The sequence below is a fragment of the Panthera tigris genome, chromosome E1 (assembly GCF_018350195.1).
Source record: "Panthera tigris isolate Pti1 chromosome E1, P.tigris_Pti1_mat1.1, whole genome shotgun sequence".
In the NCBI taxonomy this organism is placed as follows: Eukaryota; Metazoa; Chordata; class Mammalia; order Carnivora; family Felidae; genus Panthera; species Panthera tigris.
This window is the reverse complement of record NC_056673.1, coordinates 27,774,819-27,796,223: the sequence shown is the minus strand read 5'-3', so window position 1 is coordinate 27,796,223 and position 21,405 is coordinate 27,774,819. Positions and strand designations below refer to the sequence as shown.

Below are 21,405 nucleotides of genomic sequence, written 5' to 3'. Positions count from 1 at the left end.
AGAGAATATAATGACAAATACCATATGATTTCACTCATATGTGGAATTTAAGAAAACAGACAAACAAAGGACATAGAGAGTCAAACTGAGAAACTGACAACTATAGAGAACAAAATGATGTTTACCAGAGTGGAGGTGGGTGGGGGGGGGGGGATGGGTGAAATAGGTGATGGGGATTAGGGAGTGCACACATCATGATAAGCACTGGGTGATACATAGAATTGTTGAATCACTATATTGTATACCCTGAAACTAATAGAACACTATATGTTAACTATACTGGAATTAAAATTTAAAAAAGAAGAAAGTAAGCTTTAAATTGACACATTGAGGGCTGTGTAAAAACGTGAGTCAGAGGGTTTTCCTTTCTTGCACTTGGCTGAACCTGATCAAATTTACTTTGATCTTTCTTTGCTTGGTACTAATAGAAGCAATACTTTTTTATGCTTTCAAAATGAACAGGTACTGTATACACTATACTTGTAAATCAGTGTTTCAGGTATTGCCATTTTGAGACCCATGTGGCAGAACAAAGTTCATTTTGCTAAAATTATAATCAATTCTCCCAGAACATAATTTAATAGAATTCTGTGTATCTTGTTTTAAACATGCCTGTGATTTTTATGGACACAGTTGACTGAACAAAGAACTATATTTAGTACCTTATTTGAAAGTTACTGTAATTAAATCTGATTTAGTTCTAATTATTACTAATACCATAGATAGTACAAGCAAGGAGGAAAATGCAGCTCATCAAAGAAGAGACCCATGAGATAGGATGCAGCTAGTTTGAATCTTAATGAAAAATTCCTAGGATGCCAGCACATCTGCACTGTCATTAATGAGAACTGTTGTACAAAGACCTCATCTGAATAGAGTGACTCCATGGAGTACCGATGACTTTACATCTCTACAAAAAATAAAGAGTTTATGTTTTTCATTTGTTGAGAGGTTATATCTTGTTAAACTGCATAATGAGTGCTATGGCTTGTGATTTAAATGTATTATGCCCTGTCTGCACTACCCATATAATGTTCTGGGTTCCATTCATAACTTAAAGGGAAAATTTCACAATGTTTGGAGTCCTTGATGTTCAGCAAGTAAAGGAGAATGTCCTCAAATTCCTTGCAGTAGGAACCTTGACTTCCAAGTGGAACAATACATCTACAAAAGGAAAAGTGATGGCTTCCACTGGCAGCTCATGCCTTTGGTACAGTTGAAAACTCAGCTGATGTCAGTGTCCTGTCATTCTGGAATACTGGCCAGCAAGCTGTGGTGAAGTTTGCTGCTGCCATTGGAGCCATTGCTGTTGCTGGCCACTTCACTCCTAGAACCTCCATTAATCAGATCCAGATAGCCTTCTGGGAGCCAAGACTTCCAGAGGTTATTGATCCCAAGGCTGACCACCAGCCTCCGCCACAGTGTCTTTTGTTAATATGCCTACCATTGCTTGGTGTAACACAGACTTTCTTCTGTGCTGTGTAGTTACTGACATCCCTTGCAACAAGGGAGCTCACTCATTGGGTGTGATATGGTAGATGCTGGCCTGGGAAATTGTGTGCATGTGTGGCACTGTCTCCCATGAACACCCGTGGGAAGTCATGCCTAATGTCTACTTCTCCAGAGATCCTAAAGAGACTGAAAACAAAGAGCACCCTGCTGCTGAAGAGGCTGTGACCAAGGAAGAACTTAAAGGTGAATGGGCTGCTCCTGGACTTGGAAGCAGTTGACTGGTATGAAGGTGTAGAGGTGCCCTCTCTGCCTACAGAACAGTTCTCTACTAAAGACTGGAGTGTTCAGCCTGCCACTGAAGACTGATCTGCAGCTTCCACTGCTCAGGCCACTAAATGGGCAAGAACAACAACTGAGTGGTCTTAAGCTGTTCTTCCACAAACTCTTAAACAAAATGGAAATAAGGTTGATGACAAAAACTAAGCAGCTTTTAAAAGTTGGAAAAAAAATATTATGAACATGAGTTTTTATTTTGCTTCAGAAGTTTTGTTTTTGCCTTTGGGAAGCACTCAAAATGCTATTCATTTACTAGCAAGTGCATTGTAGTTTATAGCATGTTCTATAAGATTTCATCTCCAAGAATAGTGGATATCTGGTTGGCTCAGTTGGTAGAGCATGAGACTCTCAATCTTAAGGTTGTGAGTCCAAGCCCCATGTTGGGCATGGATCCTACTTATATATAAAAAAAACAGTTTCATCTCCAAGAATAAAATTTCATATTTGTATGTAGAGACAATTTGTATAAGGTAAAATTTCTACAATCTTGATTAATTTTTGAAGGAATGTTATTTTTATTATCCTTAACTTTTTAATTGAGTTTCAGAACATTTTCCTTGTATTTATAAACAAAAGACTATGGTCTTTATTTTATCAGAAAATTAGGAAACTTTTTTCTTCCTTCCTTTCTTTCTTTCAGAAACATTTTCCTGTATTTAATTGCCATGTTGCTTGCAGGTTTTGGCTTTTCTACAGATAGCCAAAATGTCAGTAGGTAGGGAATTCTGTAATCTGAGACTAGTATTTTGAAATCTGCTATAATGATATAGTGATATATTTCTTGATCTTTTCACAGAAAATTGTGAAATACTGGCAAACTTAAAATATTTGTTCGTTAATGGGTAGGTTGTTATTTCTAGTCTTCTTCCTGAAATGTAAGGAATTAAAATTTAAATTTTTTACTTATAGAATAAGTCAGAAACTGATACTAAATCAAAAGATTGAAGATAATTAGGACATTATAATGATTGAGAAAGCTGAAGATAGGTTTGTAAAATTTTAGATTTTAACCTAAATTACTAGATTTTAACAGTGGTTGATTAAAATATATCTTCTAAATGAAATATGTGCATGTTGAATTAAATTACTACACATTATTGTAAAATCTATAGTATTTGAACTTAAGATATTTTAAATAGTTATGTTTTGCTTTTTAAAATTTGACCATATAGTAAAACTATTTGCATAACCAACACAAGTAGCTTTGGGACATCATTAGGGAATGTGAAGCATATTCTCCATTGTTAATGAAAAGGGTGAGATTTTTCTAAAGGAAAAGAAAAATGGAAAATCAAGATACTGCTTTTTAAATTTTCTAATTCCTATTTTTCAAGGAATAAATAGCTGGTTCACATGTTATATTTCTAAACTTATCACTTCCCCACCAAAGAGATAAATACATCTTCACAATGATTTTACAGATTGCTGGGAGTTCTTTGGCCTATATTATAGGAAACCTCAATTTTTCAACAAATTGTATTTTAAAAGTTTCTTTTTAAATTTATTTTAGGATTTTTTTTAATGTTTATTTTGAGGGAGAGTGAGAGATGCAGTGAGTGCAGGGGAGAGAGGGAGACACAGAATCCAGAGCAGGTTCCAGGCTCTGAGCTGTCAACATAGAGCCCAATGTGGGGCTCAAACTCATGAACTGTGAGATCGTGACCGCGAATCATGACCCATCACCTACGCTGAAATCAGACACTTAAATGACTGAGCCACCCAGGCATCCATATTTTAGGATTTTTAAGATTAAGATTCTTAATCTTAATTAAGATGCTTAAGATTCTCTCTCTCCCTCTCTCTCTGCCCCCCCCATAAAAATAAATAAATAAACATTTTTCTTTAACTCCTAGTTTTCTTAGGGGTAACAGTTTACAAACAGAAAAATTGAGAGAGATTTTGTTATTAATGGTTAGATGGTAATTGAAAGATTATAGTAAGTAGAACTATAAATAATTAAAGAGTTTGATATGTGAATTATATATATATCAGTGAAGCTATTATCAAAAGTAAAATAAGAAATAAAAGTTTGAAAGGGAGAATCACTTCTTGTGGCCAAACTGCCAAATAAGGAAAGAGTGACTTTAGATTACTTATTTGTATTTGTTATGAGAAATATGCCAAGCAAGTCGTCAATTTACTAAATTCAGGAAAAGATCTTAATCTGCTACCTAGGGGGAAAATACAAATGGAAAACACAGATCAAGTAATCATTTGGAAACTAAGAATATTTTAGGAGTTTAAGATCCGTTTAGAGAGTCATCAAGTATAGTTTTTTTTGTTTTTTTTTTTTAATTTTTTTAACGTTTATTTTTGAGACAGAGAGACAGAGCATGAACAGGGGAGGGTCAGAGAGAGAGGGAGACACAGAATCTGAAACAGGCTCCAGGCTCTGAGGGTCAGCACAGAGCCCGAAGCGGGGCTCAAACTCACGGACTGCAAGATCATAACCTGAGCCGAAGTCGGCCGCTTAACCGACTGAGCCAGCCAGGTGCCCCTCAAATATAGTTTTGAAAATATTTATGAAAACTGACTTTTGCTGCTCAAAGTTGGGGAACAAAGTTACAGATGATATTTATTTCTTCTTTTTAGTAATTCAGTCGAATATCGCTGCTAAATGAAGAAATGGTGACATGAAACTGATGAGTTATCCAAAAAAGGTGCCAAACTATAATGATTTTATTTTCCCCATCTTTCAACATGTTTTTCTCTTTTTTCCTTCAGAACTCTTGCTAGATAGAGATGACAGCAGGATGTTCCTGCAATAATCTAGACTCTGGAATTTGGCAGCTAGGAACTAAAATGCTTTTCAACTACTTAGTTTTACTCTTTGTACAAATTTTTAGTGGGAGATCTTAACTGAATATTCTGATTATGTTGCAAAAGGTGCATCCAAGGATTTACTCACAGAATTAGAAACACGCTTTGAAAGAATTTTATTTTATGATTATTTTGTTTTTATTTTAGAGCAGAGCATGAGCAGAAGAAAGGGGCAGAGGGAGAGAGAGAGAGAGAGAGGAAGAGAGAGACAGAGAATCTTAAGCAGGCTCCACACTCAGTATGGAGCTCAACTCGAGGCTCAATCCCATGACTCTGAGATCATGACCTGAGCCAAAACCAGGAATCAGACACTCAACTGACTGAGCCACCTAGGCACACCAGAAAATATTTTAAATGTACTTATTATTTTTAATATCTTTGAAACAAAATACTACTTGTAATGTTTTACTGTTACCTTTAATTTTTGACCATATGTTTAAAATCTAAAATTAGGTTATCATTTAAGAAAACAAAGTTAGGCACTGAAATAAATTAACTTTTAAAAAGATTTGGGTTTCAACATTTTCAGTAGTCTTCGACTTAAATGGGAGGTTAGTATTTTCTTAATCAACAGGATCAGGAATATGAAGATTCCTGCAGGGTTTTACACAAAAGAAGTGTAAACATAAGTACTTTGCCAGAATAGAGCAGTGAGAGTCTATAATAATTTTTTAGGAAAGAATCTGGTGATATCTCCTGAATATGTAATCTTTTGGCTAGAATTGCAGACTTCTTAAAAGCATAATTGTTAAGAGAAAATTTCTCTTCTGATTCTGTTGTGCAAGAGTTGTTTTTTTTTTTAAGTTGGTAATAGTCTACTATTTTTGGTTATTAAGAAATATATACGTAATATATATAAAATACATATTTCACTTTCTGTAGATTTTATTGTCTTAAGTGCTTTGGTGGTGACTTTAATGTCTTCATCAAGTAGAATATTACACAGCAAGTAAAATCATTATTAGTCTTGTTTTTGAGATTCTAATTAATTAAAGAAAATATTCCCCACCTACTAAGTATTATACCAGTCCATTTTTATTTTCCTTTCACTTCTTCCCTTTCTTTTCTCTCTTTAAAAAATTAACACAGGGGCACGTAGGTGGCTCAGTATGTTGGGCGACTGACTCTTGATTTCAGGTCAGGTCATGATCTCATGGTTTGTGGCTTCGAGCTCATCAGTGGGTTCCATGCTGTCAGTGCAGAGCCTGCTTGGGATTCTCTCTCTCTCTGTCTCTGTCTCTGTCTCTCTCTCTCAACCCTTCCCTACTCAGTTTCTCTCTCAAAATAAATAAACATTTTTTAAAAATTACACAAATGGAGGCACCTCACTGTCTCAGTCGGTGGAGCATGTGACTCTTGATTTTGGGGTTGTGAATTCGAACCCTGTGTTGGGTGTAGAAAAATAAAATCTTTAAAGCATTTACAAAAATTTTTATTTTGAGAGAGAGAGAAAAATCTTAAGCAGGCTCCATGCTCAGGACGCAGTGCAGAACAGGACATGGGGCTGGATCCCATGACCCTGGGATTATGACCTGAGTCAAAATCAAGAGTTGACCGAGTGCTCAACCAACTGAACCATGCCAGCTGCTCCTAGATGAATAAAATCTTTAGAAAAATTGCACGAATGTAATAGATGAAAATATGTTCATTGTAAAACCTTTTTTAAAAAAAATTTTAATGTTTTATTTTATTTTTGAGAGAGAGAGAGAGCATGAGCAGGGGAAGGGCAGAGAGAGGGAGACACAGAACTTGAAGCAGGCTCCAGGCTCCTCGCTGTCAACACAGAGCCCGACGCCTGGCTTAAACCCACTAACTGTGAGATCATGACATGAGTTGAAGTCAGTCGATTAACCTACTGAGCCACCCAGCACCCCCATTGTAAAATGTTTTAAAATGGAAATATATACAATAAAAAGCAAAAGCTTCCCTCTCTCCCCCAACTTACTCCCCTATCAAGAAATCACCATTTTGGTATATTTCATTCCAAATCTATTTTTGTATATTTACATACTGTTTTAGATATTGAGGATTTATTTTTTTATTTTAAATTGTTTTTTAATGTTTATTTATTTTTGAGAGAGACAGAGACAGAGTGTGAGTGGGTTAGGGGTAGAGAAAGAGGGAGACACAGAATCTGAAGCAGGCTTCAGTCTCCGAGCTGTCAGCACAGAGCCCGACACAGGTCTCAAACTCACGAACTGGCAGATCATGACCCGAGCTGAAGTTGGATGCTTAACCCACTGAGCCACCCAGGCACCCCTTGAGGATTTTTTTAAAGATTTTTTTTAATGTTTATTTTTATTTTTGAGAGAGCCAGAGCATGAGTGGAGGAGGGCCAGAGAGAAAGGGAGACAGGATCTTAAGTGGGCTCCACACTGTCAGCACAGGGCCCGATGTGGGGCTCGAACTCACAAACTGTGAGATCGTGACCTGAGCCGAAGTCAGACGCTTAACTGACTGAGCCACGCAGGCACCCCTTAAGTCAAATTTGACTTTTATTGTAGGATAATCTGGTTGAGCCATTTGTTAGGGAAACTACTACTACTGCTACTATTTCTACTCCGTCGTCATTGTCTTCGTCTTCTTTTTCTTTATTGTATTGTATTGTATTGTATTGTGTTTGTTTGTTTGTTTGTTTGGGGGAACTTCTGACCCTAACTCCATTTCATCTGTCTGGTTCAACAGAATCAGGGAGGAGAACTGCTAATCTGTGAATTCAGCATTAACCTATGTATAAAATCACTTAATCCCCTTGTTTTTTACTATAGTACTTATGCCCTCAACAGTTTCTGGTGTCTCTTCATCAAGAGATGCCTGTTTTATCCTCTTTAGGGAAAAAGCTGCAGACTTCTGCCAAAATTGGGAAGTTAGGGAAAGGTAGTCATCTAGGTGTGGAATGGGGCATCTAGGGATGCACCAGCTTCTTAAACAGCTTTCACTCAGTTTTTCTTATTTTATCCATTCCATTTGCCACCTACCCCCAGTTCTACAGGTACTTAGTATGGCTGGTTTTTGTTTATTTAGAGGATTCTTTTGTATATATTGGGTTTGTTCTCAGCTTTCCTCACTGTTGGTTTAAGACTTGGCTTTCTGTGTCCTGCTACTTCAGTTGCCACTCCATCATCTACTTTGTGTCGCCTTTTTTCTTCCTCTCTTTCAGTTATTATTTTAAAATATTCCCTTTACCATTGCCTGGCAAGGTTTCTGGAGGGAGCAAGTTGAATGTGTTCAATTTGCCCTCTAAACCTGGAAGTCTCACTTATTTTTTCTCTTTCTTTCTTTCTTTCTTTCTTTCTTTCTTTCTTTCTCTCTCTCTCTCTCTCTCTCTCTCTCTCTCTCTCTCTCTCTTTTCTGGTTTTATAGATTTATTTTCAAAGGGTAAAACAGACAATTTAAATACAAGTCTATTTTGCCCATTGGATACTCTTTTCTGCTTTGTTGAAGATCAATTGGCCATATTTGTGTAGGCCCATTTCTGGGTTCTCTATTCCATTTTGTTGATCTATGTGTCTGTTTTTCTGCCAATACCATACTGTCTTGATGGTTACAGCTTTGTAATACAGGTTAAAGTCCAGGATTGTGATGCCTCCAGCTGTGGTTATCTTTTTCAACATTTCTTTGGCTATTCAGGTTTTTTTGTGGTTCCATACAAATTTTAGGATTGTTTAGGATGCTGTTATTTTGATTGGGATGGCATTGAATGTGTAGATTGCTTGGGTAGTATCGACATTTTAACAATATTTGTTCTTCAAATCCATTAGCATGGAATGTTTTTCCATTTTTTTGTGTCTTCTTCAATTTCTTTCATAGGCTTTCTATAGTTTTCAATGTACAGATCTTTTACCTGTTTGGTTAGGTTTATTCCTAAGTATTTTATGGGTTTTGGTATAATTGTAATTGGGATCGATTCCTTGATACCACTTTCTGTTGTTCCATTATTGGTGTATAGAAATGCAACTGATTTATGTCCATTGATTTTATATCCTGCGACTTTGCTGAATTCATGTATCAGCTCTAGCAGTTTTTTGGTGTCTTTCAGGTTTTCACTGTAGAGTATCAGATGACATGATACATGTAGAATGAAAGTTTGACTTCTTCCTTTTTGTTGTCTGATTGCTGAGGCTAGGACTTCCAACACTATGTTGAACAACAGTGGTGAGGGTGGACATCCTTGTTGTGTTCTGATTGTAGGAAGAAAGCCCTCAGTTTTTCCCCATTGAGGATGATATTAGCTATGGGCCTTTCATATAAGACTTTTATGATGTTAAGATATGTTCCTTCTATCCCTATTTTCTTGAGGGTTTTTATCAAGAAAGGATGCTGTATTTTGTCAAATGCTTTTTCTCCATCTATTGAAAGGATCATATGGTTCTTATCCTTTCTTTTATTAATGTGATGTATCATATTAATTGATTTGAGAATATTGAACCAACCCTGAAACCCAGGAATGAATCCCACTTGATTATGGTGAAGAATTATTTTTAATGTACTGTTGAATTTGATTTGCTGGTATCTTGTTGAGAATTTTTGCATCCATGTTCATCAGGGAAATTGGCTTGTAATTCTCCTTTTTAGTGGGGTCTTTTTCTGGTTTTGGAATCAAGGTAATGCTGGCTTTATAGAATGAGTTTGGAAGCTTTCCTTGAGAAACTCAACAGATGAACATAGGGGAAGGGAAGGAAAAATAAGATAAAAACAGAGAGGGAGGTAAACCATAAGAGACTCTTAAATACAGAGAACAAACTAAGGGTTGCTGGAGGGGTGGGGGTGGGGGTATGGCTTAAATGGGTGATGGGGATTTAGGAAGATACTTTTCTGAAAGAGCACTGAGTTCAGATGTAAGGGATGAATAACTGGGTTCTACTCCTGAAGCCACGACTACACTCTATGTTAACTAATTTGAATTTAAGTAAAATTTAAGAAGTAAAATAAAATAAATACAAGTCAAAACAGAATTACTCTGTCAAAGGCAACAATAATGCCAAAACACATTCTCAGTTCCAGACACTTGCTAGCATCTTTTGAGTCTTCTCTAAGAGAAAAAAGACGTCTGATATTTTATTCATAACTGAAAATAATTTCGGTTTGCTAGCATAATTCATTCTTTAAACATGTTTTTAATCCAAAGCACTTATATATCAAAGCAAATTTCCCCATAAGAAATAATGGAAACTCAGATGATTCGTTGCCAACTCAAAAATATTCCTATAAAAATGATTAAAATACTGTATGTAGTATAATAAAAAATAAAAAATATAAAGAAAAATAAATTAACCTGCACTTAGCTTTGAAAACCTTCGTGGCTGGTGTGAGGGAGACAAGAGAGAGGAGGGTTATTGTGTAGGATGACTTTCACTATCACTAATGGAATCACTGCTATCTATTGGCTCAGTGGAATCTTTTTCTACATAGGGGCCATTATATATGCTCACATGGATGTTTACTACAGTACAGTATTAATAAACTCCTGTCATATGCTGTATTTAATGTAACTGGCAATAAGGCAGCAGAGGAAAGGGTCATTACCTGCAGGCAGCCTGACCTAGAATGAAGCAAAGGATTTCTAAACCTACTCTGGTATGGAAAAGCAAAGGACTGTCCATAGGTGCTTTGAAGTGACCAAAAATACACGTCAGTTGTGGGCACTTTGCAACTTCTGAAAAATCACTGATTTCTGCCAAACACTGCAGCCTCAGACCAAGCATCAGAACATGGGATCACCCCTAATCCTGCAGTGAGTGAGTGAGAGAGAGAGAGAGAGAGAGAGAGAAGAACAATTGGCTCAGGGGTGATCATGTGACATTCGGCATCACATACTACTCGTATTGCAAGACATTTATTAGAAATGTTTTCTTTGTCTTGCAGAACACTCACAGAACAAGTTACTCAAAATCCAGGGTTTTACTGTACATCCTCCTTATCCGCAATGTGATCTCAGTTTCTTGTGGACATACTAACTTCTCAACATCTGTATCAGGAATTTCAAACCCAAATTTGTCCTCCATGACCATGATAATCTCCACTTGGTCCAAACTGTCTAGGCCCAACTCTCTCATAAAGTGGGAATTTATTGAGAGCTTTTCAGGGTCAATCTTGTCATACAGTTTTAAGATGTAAAGAACACAGTCCTTGATTCCCTCTAATGACCAACAGGGTTCATCACTGTACTGGTGGTATAACTGTGTAACTGGAACCTGCATGACCACCGAGGCCAAACGCGAAGCCCCAGGCCTCAAACAGGCCCCTGGGGGGCACAGGGTAATATTGAGTGGCTGGGCTGCCGCCAGTGTGGGGACCCAGGGTAGTGGCACGAAGGCTACAGGCAGTCACAGACATGGCAGAAAGGACAAAAGCTGCCATGGCTACACTGACCCAGGATGCAGTGCCTCATATTATTTCTTTGATAGAGAGACAGCAGTATATAGTTGTTGAGAGTGTGAGTTATGGCAGCAGACTGCTTGGGTTTGAACTCTGGCTCTGCCACCTACTAGCTATTCTATTAACCTCTACATTCCTAATTTTCTTCATCTTTAAGATGGGGATATAATAATACCTACCTCATAGAGTAACCAGAGAATTAATTAGTTAATTAAAATTATTTAAAGCACTGGGTGGCTGGATGACTCATTCGGTTAAGCAACCAACTCTTGATTTCAGCTCAGGTCATGATCTCCTGGTTCATGGAATTGAGCCCCACATTAGGCTCTGCACAATAACGGCACGGAGCCTGCTTGGGGTTCTCTCTGTCTCTCTCTCTGCCCCTCCCCTGCTCTCTCTCTCTCAAAATAAATAACTAAACTTAAAAATATTTTAAATTATCTGAAGCACTTAGAACAATGTCTGTCACATATAGTATGCCCTTAATAAGTATTTGCTCTTATTTTTTCCCCCTCTCTTTTTTCTGTCCTCTTTTCCTGGAATTCCTATTAGTCAAAATTTGTTGTTGTTGTTGTTTAGCTTGTTTTTTATTTTTACATCCAAATTAGTTAGCATATAGTGCAACAATGATTTCAGGAGTAGATTCCTTAGTGCCCTTACCCATTTAGCCCATTCCCCCTCCCATAAACCCTCCTGTAATCCTCAGTTTGTTCTCCATATTTATGAGTCTCTTCTGTTTTGTCCCCCTCCCTGTTTTTATATTAGTTTTGTTTCCCTTCCCTTATGTTCATCTGTTTTGTCTCTTAAAGTCCTCATATGAGTGAAGTCATATAATTTTTGTCTTTCTCTGACTAATTTCACTTAGTATAATTACCTCCAGTTCCATCCATGTTGTTGCAAATGGCAAGATTTTATTCTTTTCAATTGCCGAGTAATACTACATTGTGTATACATATACCACATCTTCTTTATCCATTCATCCATCGATGGACATTTGGGCTCTTTCCATACTTTGGCTATTGTTGATAGTGCTGCTATAAACATGGGGGTGCATGTGTCCCTTTGAAACAGCACACCTGTATCCTGTAGATAAATGCTCAGTAGTGCAATTGCTGAGTCATAGAGTAGTTCTATTTTTAGTTTTTTTGAGGGACCTCCATACTGCTTTCCAGAGTGGCTGCACCAGTTTGCATTCCCACCAGCAGTGCAAAAGAGATCCTCTTTCTCTGCATCCTCTCCAACATTTGTTGTTGCCTGAGTGGTTAATGTTAGCCATTCTGACAGGTGTGAGGTGGTATCTCATTGTGGTTTTGATTTGTATTTCCCTGGTGATGAGTGATGTGGAGCATTTTTTCATGTGTCAGTTGGCCATCTGGATGTCTTCCTTGAAGAAGTGTTTATTCATGTCTTTTTCCCATTTCTTCACTGGATTATTTGTTTTTTGGGTGTTGAGTTTGATAAGTTCTTTCTAGATTTTGGATACTAACCCTTTATTGGATATGTCATTTGCAAATATCTTCTCCCTTTCTGTCGTTTGCTTTTAGTTTTGCTGATTGTTTCCTTTGCTGTGCAGAAGCTTTTTATTCTGATGAGGTCCCAGTAGTTCATCTTTGCTTTTGTTTCCCTTGCCTCCTGAGACGTGTTGAGTAAGAAGTTGCTGCGGGCAAGATCAAAGAGGTTTTTGCCTGCTTTCTCCAGGAGGATTTTGATGGCTTCCTGTCTTACATTGAGGTCTTTCATCCATTTTGAGTTTCTTTTTGTGTATAGTGTAAGAAAGTGGTCCAGGTTCATTCTTCTGTATGTCGCTGTCCAGTTTTCCCAGCACCACTTGCTGAAGAGACTGTCTTTATTCCATTGGATATTCTCCTATTAGTCAAAAGTTAATCTCACTACACTGATGCTTGAACTATCTTACCTTTTGTTTGATTTTCCATTTCTTGTTTAATTCTACTTTCTTGAAGATTTTTGTAATCTGTATTTAATGCCTGATTTCATCAATCATTTTAAATACCAAATAGCTCTTATGATACCTGCTTTTAATCTTTCATGATTTCCTCACAAGTTGATGACCCTTGATGGTTTGTATATATTTTAAACTCATCGATTAAACTCTTTAGAAATAAGAAGACTTATTTTAGGTAAGCCTCACTTTCGGATGTTAGGATAGAGACATGACCATATGTCACTATGAGGAGGATTTTTCTCTAGGATTGTTCATTTCCTCCAGAAAAGACCTTTCCATTTTTTCCCTGGGGCATTAAATGCAAGTGTTCTGGGGTGGAGTTGGGATTAGGGGTGGGATAGAGTAGAGGAATGGTTAAAGGAATTAATCCTAAGATTTAGTATTTCAATAAATGTTTTTCTTTTCAGTCCATATCATCTCTACTCTCTATGCTGCCTGGTGTCTCCAAGTCTAGACGTTCCTTTTCAATATCTCTAGAGGATAAATTTCCATTCTCCCACCAGGGCTGGAGTGTGTGCACTTAGCCGCCGCCATTCTGTATGTAGGACGGTGAAGGGGAATCAACATTTCACCCACATGGACTGTTGTACACTCTAAATCTAAAGTTCTCTTTTGGCCATCAAAAGAGCGGATGCAGGATTAAAGTGAGAGATGGCTAATGTCTGGGAAAAGACAAGAGCCCCGAATAAGGGTCCTTGCCCCGTATTTATTCAGATCAGAAGACTTAACAAACGTGATGGGCGTACAAAGGGACAAAGAAACTGGGAACATTAACTTGGGGACGTGAGGGAAGATGGGGGTTTTGAAGATATACAGTGTTTGAGGTTAGGATCAATATAAAACAAAATACTGGTGCCAGGCAGATGGTTGTTAATAGCAGACAGGAGGCACCGTGTCTGTTTAACTTAGCTAGTCTAGGGGATGAGACAAATAGGGGGAGTAACCTCAGGGTTAACAAGGCACCTTTTCTTTTGTTAACCTCTCCTCTCTGGGCTGCTTTGCCTGCAGCGCAGCAGTCCGTAGTCCAGCAGTTCACCAATTTACCTAACTTGGCCCTATCTTCCTGTGAAAGCAGCTTTTCTGCTATAGTACTAAATTGGGGGTACTTTCACCCTGAATATCTAATCTTGTTTATTTCATATACGTATGTACTGGCCACCTTTGCACCCGTTCCTATTTTGGGCCTTTACCTCTCCCTCTCTATTTGGGGGGCTCTGCACCCCCTCTGTATTTTGGGGTGCCTTTGTACCTCCCTATTCTTGGTGCCTTTGCACCCCCCTGTTCTTGGGATGGCAATCTGGTTTATCCAAACTTGGGTAGCTTTCTGTGACTTTGTATTTCTTTATGCCTTGTTAACTCATTGGTGTAAATCTGAGAGATTCCTAAGCTTATTCCCCACAATGGACTGTCATCCTGTTTTTCACTTTGTTCTTCCTCTCCACCTACTTGGTACTTCCAAAGTATGAGAGTTTCCCAGGTTCTTTGCAAGGTGAATTGACTGTTTTCATCAAGTATTCCCCTAAGATTATAGCTTCTCTCACGCTGATAAATCAGGTACCACTCTTCCAATTGCTCTCCCTTTTCTAAAAACACATTGAAATATTTTATCCATCTTTGCCTTCTCTTCTGTTTTCTTTTTCCTTGTGTATTTAAACCCTGTAGCTTATTTTGCTGTTATTTTATAAGGGGAGAGGTAAATGCATATGCCTAATCTGCATTTTTTTAAAACCAGAAACCATCAGATGAATGTTATTTATTTATTTATTTATTTATTTATTTATTTATTTGAGAGAGCGCGTGCACGTGAGAGAGCGAGCAGTGGAGATAGGCAGAGGGAAAGAGAGAATCTTAAGCAGGCCCCATGAGCGGTGTGGAGCCTGACAGGCTTGCACCCACAATTCTGGGATCATGACCTGAGCCTAAATGAAGAGTCAGAGCCTCAACTCACTGAGCCACCCAAGTGCCCCCAGATGAATGTTATTTTTTAAATATCTTATGATTGCTTTAGAAATCAGGTCTTCTTTGGAAAACTGTCTTTTCAGGTCCTCTGCCCATTTGTTAATTGGGTCATTACATATTATTACTATTATTATTTTGGTGTTGAGTTGTTCTTTTTATATTTTGGATATTAATACTTTATTGGATGAATAATTTACAAATTCTTCTCTCATTCAGTAGGTTGCCTTTTCATTTTGCTGATGGCTTCCTTCACTGTGCAAAGGCTTTGTATTTTGGTACAGACCAAATATTTTATTTTTGCTTTTGCTTCCCTTGTCTGAGGAGGCATATCTAGGAAAATGTTTTTAGGGCAGTGTCAGAGAAATTACTGCCTATGTTTTCTTCTAGGAATTTTATGGTTTCAGGTCTCACATTTAGGTCTTTAATCCATTTTGAGTTTATTTTCATGTATGGTGTAAGAAAGTGGTCCAGTTTATTCTTTTGCCTATAGCTGTCCAGTTTTCCCAGCACGACTTGTTGAAGAGACTGTCTTTATTCCATTGGATATTCTTTCCTGCTTTGTCAAAGATTAGTTGGCCATACATTTGTGGGTCCATTTCTGGGTTCTCTATTCTGTTCCATTGATCTGAGTGTCGGTTCTTGTGCCAGTACCATACTGTCTTAATGGTTATAGCTTTGTAATATAGCTTGAAGTCCAGGATTGTGATGCCTCCTGCTTTGGTTTTCTTTTTCAAGATTGCTTTGGCTATTCGGAGTCTTTTCTGGTTCCATACACATTTTAGGATTGTTGGTTCTAGCTCTGTGAAGAACGCTGGTATTTTGATCATTATTACATTGAGTAGGTAGATTGCTTTGGATAATATTGACATTTTAACAATATTTGTTCTTCCTATCCCGGAGCATGGAATATTTTTCCATTTTTTTGTGTCTTCTTACATTTCTTTCATAAGCTTTCTATAGTTTTCAGTGTATAGATGTTTCACTTCTTTGCTTAGATTTATTCGTAGGTATTTTATGGTTTTTGGTGCATTGTAAATGGGATTGATTCCTTGATTTCTCTTTCTGTTGCTTCATTATTGGTGTATAGGAATGCAACTGATTCTGTGCATTGATTTTATATCCTGCAACTCTGCTGAATTCATGGATCAGTTCTGGCAGTGTTTTGGTGGAATCTTTTGGGTTTTCCATATAGAGTATCATGTCATTTGCAAAGAGTGAAAGTTTGACCTCTTCTTGGCCAATTTGGATGCCTATTTCTTTGTGTTGTCTGACGGCAGAGGCTAAGGCTTCTAATAGTGTGTTGAATAACAGTGTCAAGGGTGGACATCCCTGTCTTGTCCCTGACCTTAGGGGGAAAGCTCTCAGTTTTTCCCCATTGAGGATGATATTAGCAGTGGGTCTTTCATATATGGATTTTATGATATTGAGGTATGATCCTTCTATCCCTACTTTCTTGAGGGATTTTATGAAGAAAGAATGCTGTGTTTTGTCAAGTGCTTTCTCTGTATCTGTTGAGAGGATCATGTGGTTCTTGTCCTTTCTTTCATTGATGTGATGTATCACATTCATTGTTTTGTGGATATTGAACCAGCCCTGCCTCCCAGGTATAAATCCCACTTAGTTGTGGTGAATAATTTTTTTAATGTATTGTTGATTCCGGTTGTCTAGTGTCTTGTTGAGAATTTTTGCATCCATGTTCATCAGGGAAATTGGTCTGTAGTTCTCCTTTTTAGCGGGGTCTTTGTCTGGTTTTGGAATCAAGGTAATGCTGGCTTCATAAAAAGCATTGGAAGTTTTCCTTCCATGTCTTTTTTTGGAACAGCTTCAAGGGAATAGGTGTTAACTCTTCCTTAAATGTTTGGTAATATTCCCCTGTAAAGCCATCTGGCCCTGGACTCTTTTTTTTTTTTTTTTTAATATTTGTTGTTTATTTATTTTTGAGAGAGAGAAAGAGAGTGTGAGCTAGAGAGGGTCAGAGAGAGAGAGAGAGAGAGGAAGACGCAGAATCTGAAGTGGGCTCTAGGCTCCAAGCTATCAGCACAGAGCCTGATACAGGGCTTGAACTCACGAACTGTGAGATCAGACCTGAGCCAAAGTCAGATGCTCAACTGACTGAGCCACCCAGGCACCCCCTTGGACTCTTGTTTTTTTGGGAGATTTTGGTTACTAATTGGATTTCTTTACTGGTTATGGGTCTGTTCAAATTTTCCATATCTTCCTGTTTCAGTTTTGGTAGTTTATATGTCTCTAGGAATTTGTCCATTGCTTCCATATTACCTATTTTATTGGCATATAATTTCTCGTAATATTCTCTTATTGTTTGTATTTCTGCTGTGTTGGTTATGATCTGTCCTCTTTCATTCTTGATTTTATTTATCTGGGTCCTTTCTTTTTTCTTTTTCATTAAAGTGGCTAGGGGTTTATCAATTTTGTTAATTCTTTCAAAGAAACAGCTTCTGGTTTCATTGATTTGTTCTACTGTTTTTTTTGTTTTGTTTTGTTTTGTTTTTTGTTTTTTTTTGTTTGTTTTTTTTGTTGTGGTTTTGAAGCATTGATTTCTGCTCTCATCTTTATTATTTTCTGTCTTCTGCTGATTTTGGGTTTTAGTTGCTGTTCTTTTTCCAGCTCTTTAAGGTGTAAGATTAGGTGTGTATCTGTGAACTTCCTTCTTTAGGAAGGCCTGGATTCCTATATACCTCCCTCTTATGACCACCATTCCTGCGTCCCAGAGTTTTTGGGCTGTGGTATTATCATTTTCTTTGGCTTCCATGTACTTTTTAAAAAATTTTTTTAATGTTTATTTATTTTTGAGAGAGACAGAGACAGAATGCGAGTGGGTTGGGACAGAGAGAGAGGGAGACACAGAATCTGAAACAGGCTCCAGGCTCTGAGCTGTCAGCACAGAGCCCGACATGGGGCTCAAACTCACGAGCTGCGCGATCATGACCTGAGCTGAAGTTGGACGCTGAACTGACTGAGCCACCAGGTGCCCCGAGAACACTGGCTTCCATGTACTTTTTAACTTCTTCTTTTACTTGTTGGTTAGCCCATTCATTCTTTAGTAGGATGGTCTTTAGTCTCCAAGTATTTGTTATCTTTGCAAATTTTTTCTTGTGGTTGATTTTGAGTTTCACAGTGTTGTGGTCTGAAAATATGCATGGTATGATCTCTATCTTTTTGTACTTGTTGAGGGCTGATTTGTGTCCTAGTATGTGATCTATTCTGGAGAATGTTCCATGTGCACTTGAGAAGAATGTGTATTCCACTGCTTTCAGATGAAATGTTCTGAATATATCTGTTAAGTCCATCTGGTCCAGTGTATCATTCAAAGCCATTGTTTCCTTGTTGATTTTCTGTTTAGATGATCTGTCCATTGCTGTAAGTGGGGTGTTGAAGTCCCTTACTGTTATGTTTCTTTATGTTTGTGATTAATTGATTTACATATTTGGGTGCTTCCACATTTGTAGCATAAATGTTTACAATTGTTAGATCTTCTTGGTGGATAGGCCCCTTAATTATGATATAATGCCCTTCTTCATCTCTTTATAATCTTTATTTTAAAGTCTAGATAATCTGATGCAAGTATGGCTACTCCAGCTTTCTTTTGTTGACCATTAGCATGATAGATGGTTCTCCATCCCCTTACTTTCAATCTGCAGGTGTCTTTATGTCTAAAGTGGGTCTCTTGTAAACAGCATATAGACGGATCTTGTTTTCTTATCCATTCTGTTGCCCTAGGCCTTTTGATTAGAGTATTTAGTCCATTGACGTTTAGAGTGAGTACTGAAAGATAGGAATTTATTGCCATTATGTTTCTTGTAGAATTGGAGTTTCTGGTGGTGGTCTCTGGTCCTTTCTGGTCTTTGTTGCTTTTGGTCTCTGCCCACCCCCATCTTTTCTCCCCTCAGAGAATCCCCCTTAAAATTTCTTGCAGGGTTGGTTTAGTGGTCAGGAACTCCTTTGATTTTTGTTTGTCTGGGAAACTTTTAATCTCTCCTTCTATTTTGAATGGCAGCCTTGCTGGATAAAGAATTCTTGGCTGCATATTTTTCCCATTCAGCACATTGAATATATCCTGCCACTCCTTTCTGGCTTGCTAAGTTTCTGTGGATAGGTCTGCTGTAAATCTGATCTGCCTTCTCTTGTAGGTTAAGGACTTTTTGTCCCTTGCTGCTTTCATGATTCTTTCCTTGCCTGAGTATTCTGTGAATGTGACTATGATATGCCTTGCTGATGGTCGGTTTTTGTTGAATCTGATGGGAGTCTTCTGTGCTTCCTGGATTTTGATGTCTGTGTCTTTCCCCAGGTTAGGAAAGTTTTCTGGTATGATTTGCTCACATAACCCTTCTACCCCTTTTTCTCTCTCTTCATCTTCTGGGACCCCTATGATTCTGTTGTTGTTCCTTTTCAATGAGTCACTGATTTCTCTAACTCTTAAAACGTGCTCTTTTTGCCATGCTTTTCTGTTTCATTGTTCTCCATAAGTTTGTCCTCTATATTGCTGATTTGCTGCTCTGCCTCTTATATCCTTGCCGCTGTAGTATCCATTCGAGATTGCAGCTCAGTTATAGAATTTTTTATTTCATCCTGATAAGCTTTTATCTCTGCAGAAAGGGATTCTAACCTGTTTTCAACCCCAACTAGTATTCTTATTATCATGATTCTAAATTCTTGTTCAGACATCTTGCTTGTATCTGTGTTGAGTAAGTCCCTGGCTGTCATTTCTTCCTGTTCTGTCTTTTGGAGTGAATTCCTTTGTGTCATCATTTTGAAGGTAGAAAAGGAATTAATAAGGTAAAAAAATTAAAATTAAAAAATTAAAAACAACACAAAAAAAATCAAAGGATGCTAGATTCTAGGTTTGTTCAGGTCTGGTTGTTTAAAGGAGCTTGATGATTAGAGAAAAAAGGAAAGATATGAAAAGAAAAAAAGGAAAATGTTTGAAAATTTGAAAAAATGAATATAATGAAATAGAATAAAATGAAATGATGGAAGTAAAAAAAACCAGAATTTGAAAAATTTACAAAAGTTAAAAAATTTAATAGAAAATATTAAAAACATTTTTAATAAAAATGGAAAATAAAAATAATTTTTTTCTCTTTCTGTATTCAAGAATAAGAAAAGAAAAAAATTGAACAGGTGGGCCAGCAAACAGACTGAGGTAGGATTGAAATTACATCGGTTTTCCCTAGAAGTCGAACTATGAGGCAGTTTATAGTCCGTAAACTAAGTAGGCGGAGAGACTTGTGTTGTTCCTGAAGAGCAAGGCTGGCCCAGTTGGGCAGGGCTTAGTGTAACAGCTCCGTTCTCCACTACATGGTGCTGCTTAGCTTACTGGAGTGGATTGTTGTCGTGCTTGTAGGTGTGTATGCGCATGCTCAGGAGGGGTGAAAATGGCGTCACCCAGCTACCCAGTCTCTAGTATCGGAACTCTGTGCTCTCCCTGAATAGCAGTTGCGCACCCTTCCTTTGTCTCTGTCTTCTTTTCACTCCCCACTTTTACGCTGCCTGTGACCAAGCTGTCAGGTTTCCAGGCGGCACCTCCCTCCTGAGTTTTGTCTCCAATGTGACTGTGTTTCCCATCCCCTCACTTCTGAGGACTGCAGCTTTGACCTGCTCAGACCTTCTGGCAGAGGGTCTCACTGAACAGTGGCTGCGTTCTGGCCCGCCCCCAGGAACATTCTGGAGACCATGCTGCTGCTAATGCCCAGAGACTACGGCTGGGTGCCAGCCCACCCCCCAAAAAGTTCATGCAATTGTATAGCAGCAGCGTTTCAGGAATTATGGAAAATCACATGTCTGACACCAGGCTTTCCCCCTTAACGTCCTTGTTCCTGCATCAGCGAATGTGGTCGTTCTCTGGGGTCCATTGTAACCTTTGCCTGTGGGGAGGCTGCACAGTTTCTACCAAATACCCTCCCAGCAGGGGAACCACCTCTCCCTGTTTGGCCCGAGGACTCCCAGGACCTCGCTCTCTGATCCTGGGAATTTGCCCTTCCCACCAGAGCACCGCCACGTATTGAGCTGTGGAGTTTCATACTCTGCACTCCCCCTGTTTATAGAGTCTTACTGGAATTTAAACCCTCTTCTTTCTCCTTTCTCCCTTTTTTGTTCAGTCCCATGCGTACTCTTTCTTTCTCTCCAGCCTTTGGGTGGTGGGGGGGATGCTTTCCATACTCTCCCCCTGTCTCCATCCTCTCTTCACAAATAAAAACATCTCCCTGCCCTCCACGGCTTTCTCCACCAGTTCACCTCTCTGTGCCACGTACCTGCTGAGTTCTGTGGTTCAGGTTGTGCGAATTGTTGTGTTAATCCTCAAATCAGTTTTCTAGGTGTGCAGGATGGTTCTGTATTGATTTGGCTGTATTTCAGGGATGAGAGATGCAAAAAAAAAAAACAAAAAACCTTTCATACCGTTGTGGCATCTTGGCCCCTCCCCAGATACAATTTTTATATCAGTATAGGTATGGCAAATTTAGGTACAATTGTTATAGCAT

General features: G+C 38.2%; 1 protein-coding gene and 2 pseudogenes across 1 annotated transcript in view; 2 read left to right on the top strand and 1 right to left on the bottom strand.

The window, feature by feature from the left end:
• The window catches only part of PPM1E (protein phosphatase, Mg2+/Mn2+ dependent 1E), a 213,393-nt gene that overhangs the window by 113,710 nt on the left and 78,278 nt on the right, over positions 1-21,405 (top strand). The gene's annotated exons all lie outside the window — the stretch shown is intronic.
• Positions 1,074-1,878, top strand: LOC102950189 (annotated as a pseudogene).
• LOC102950483 lies at positions 10,510-10,968 on the bottom strand (annotated as a pseudogene).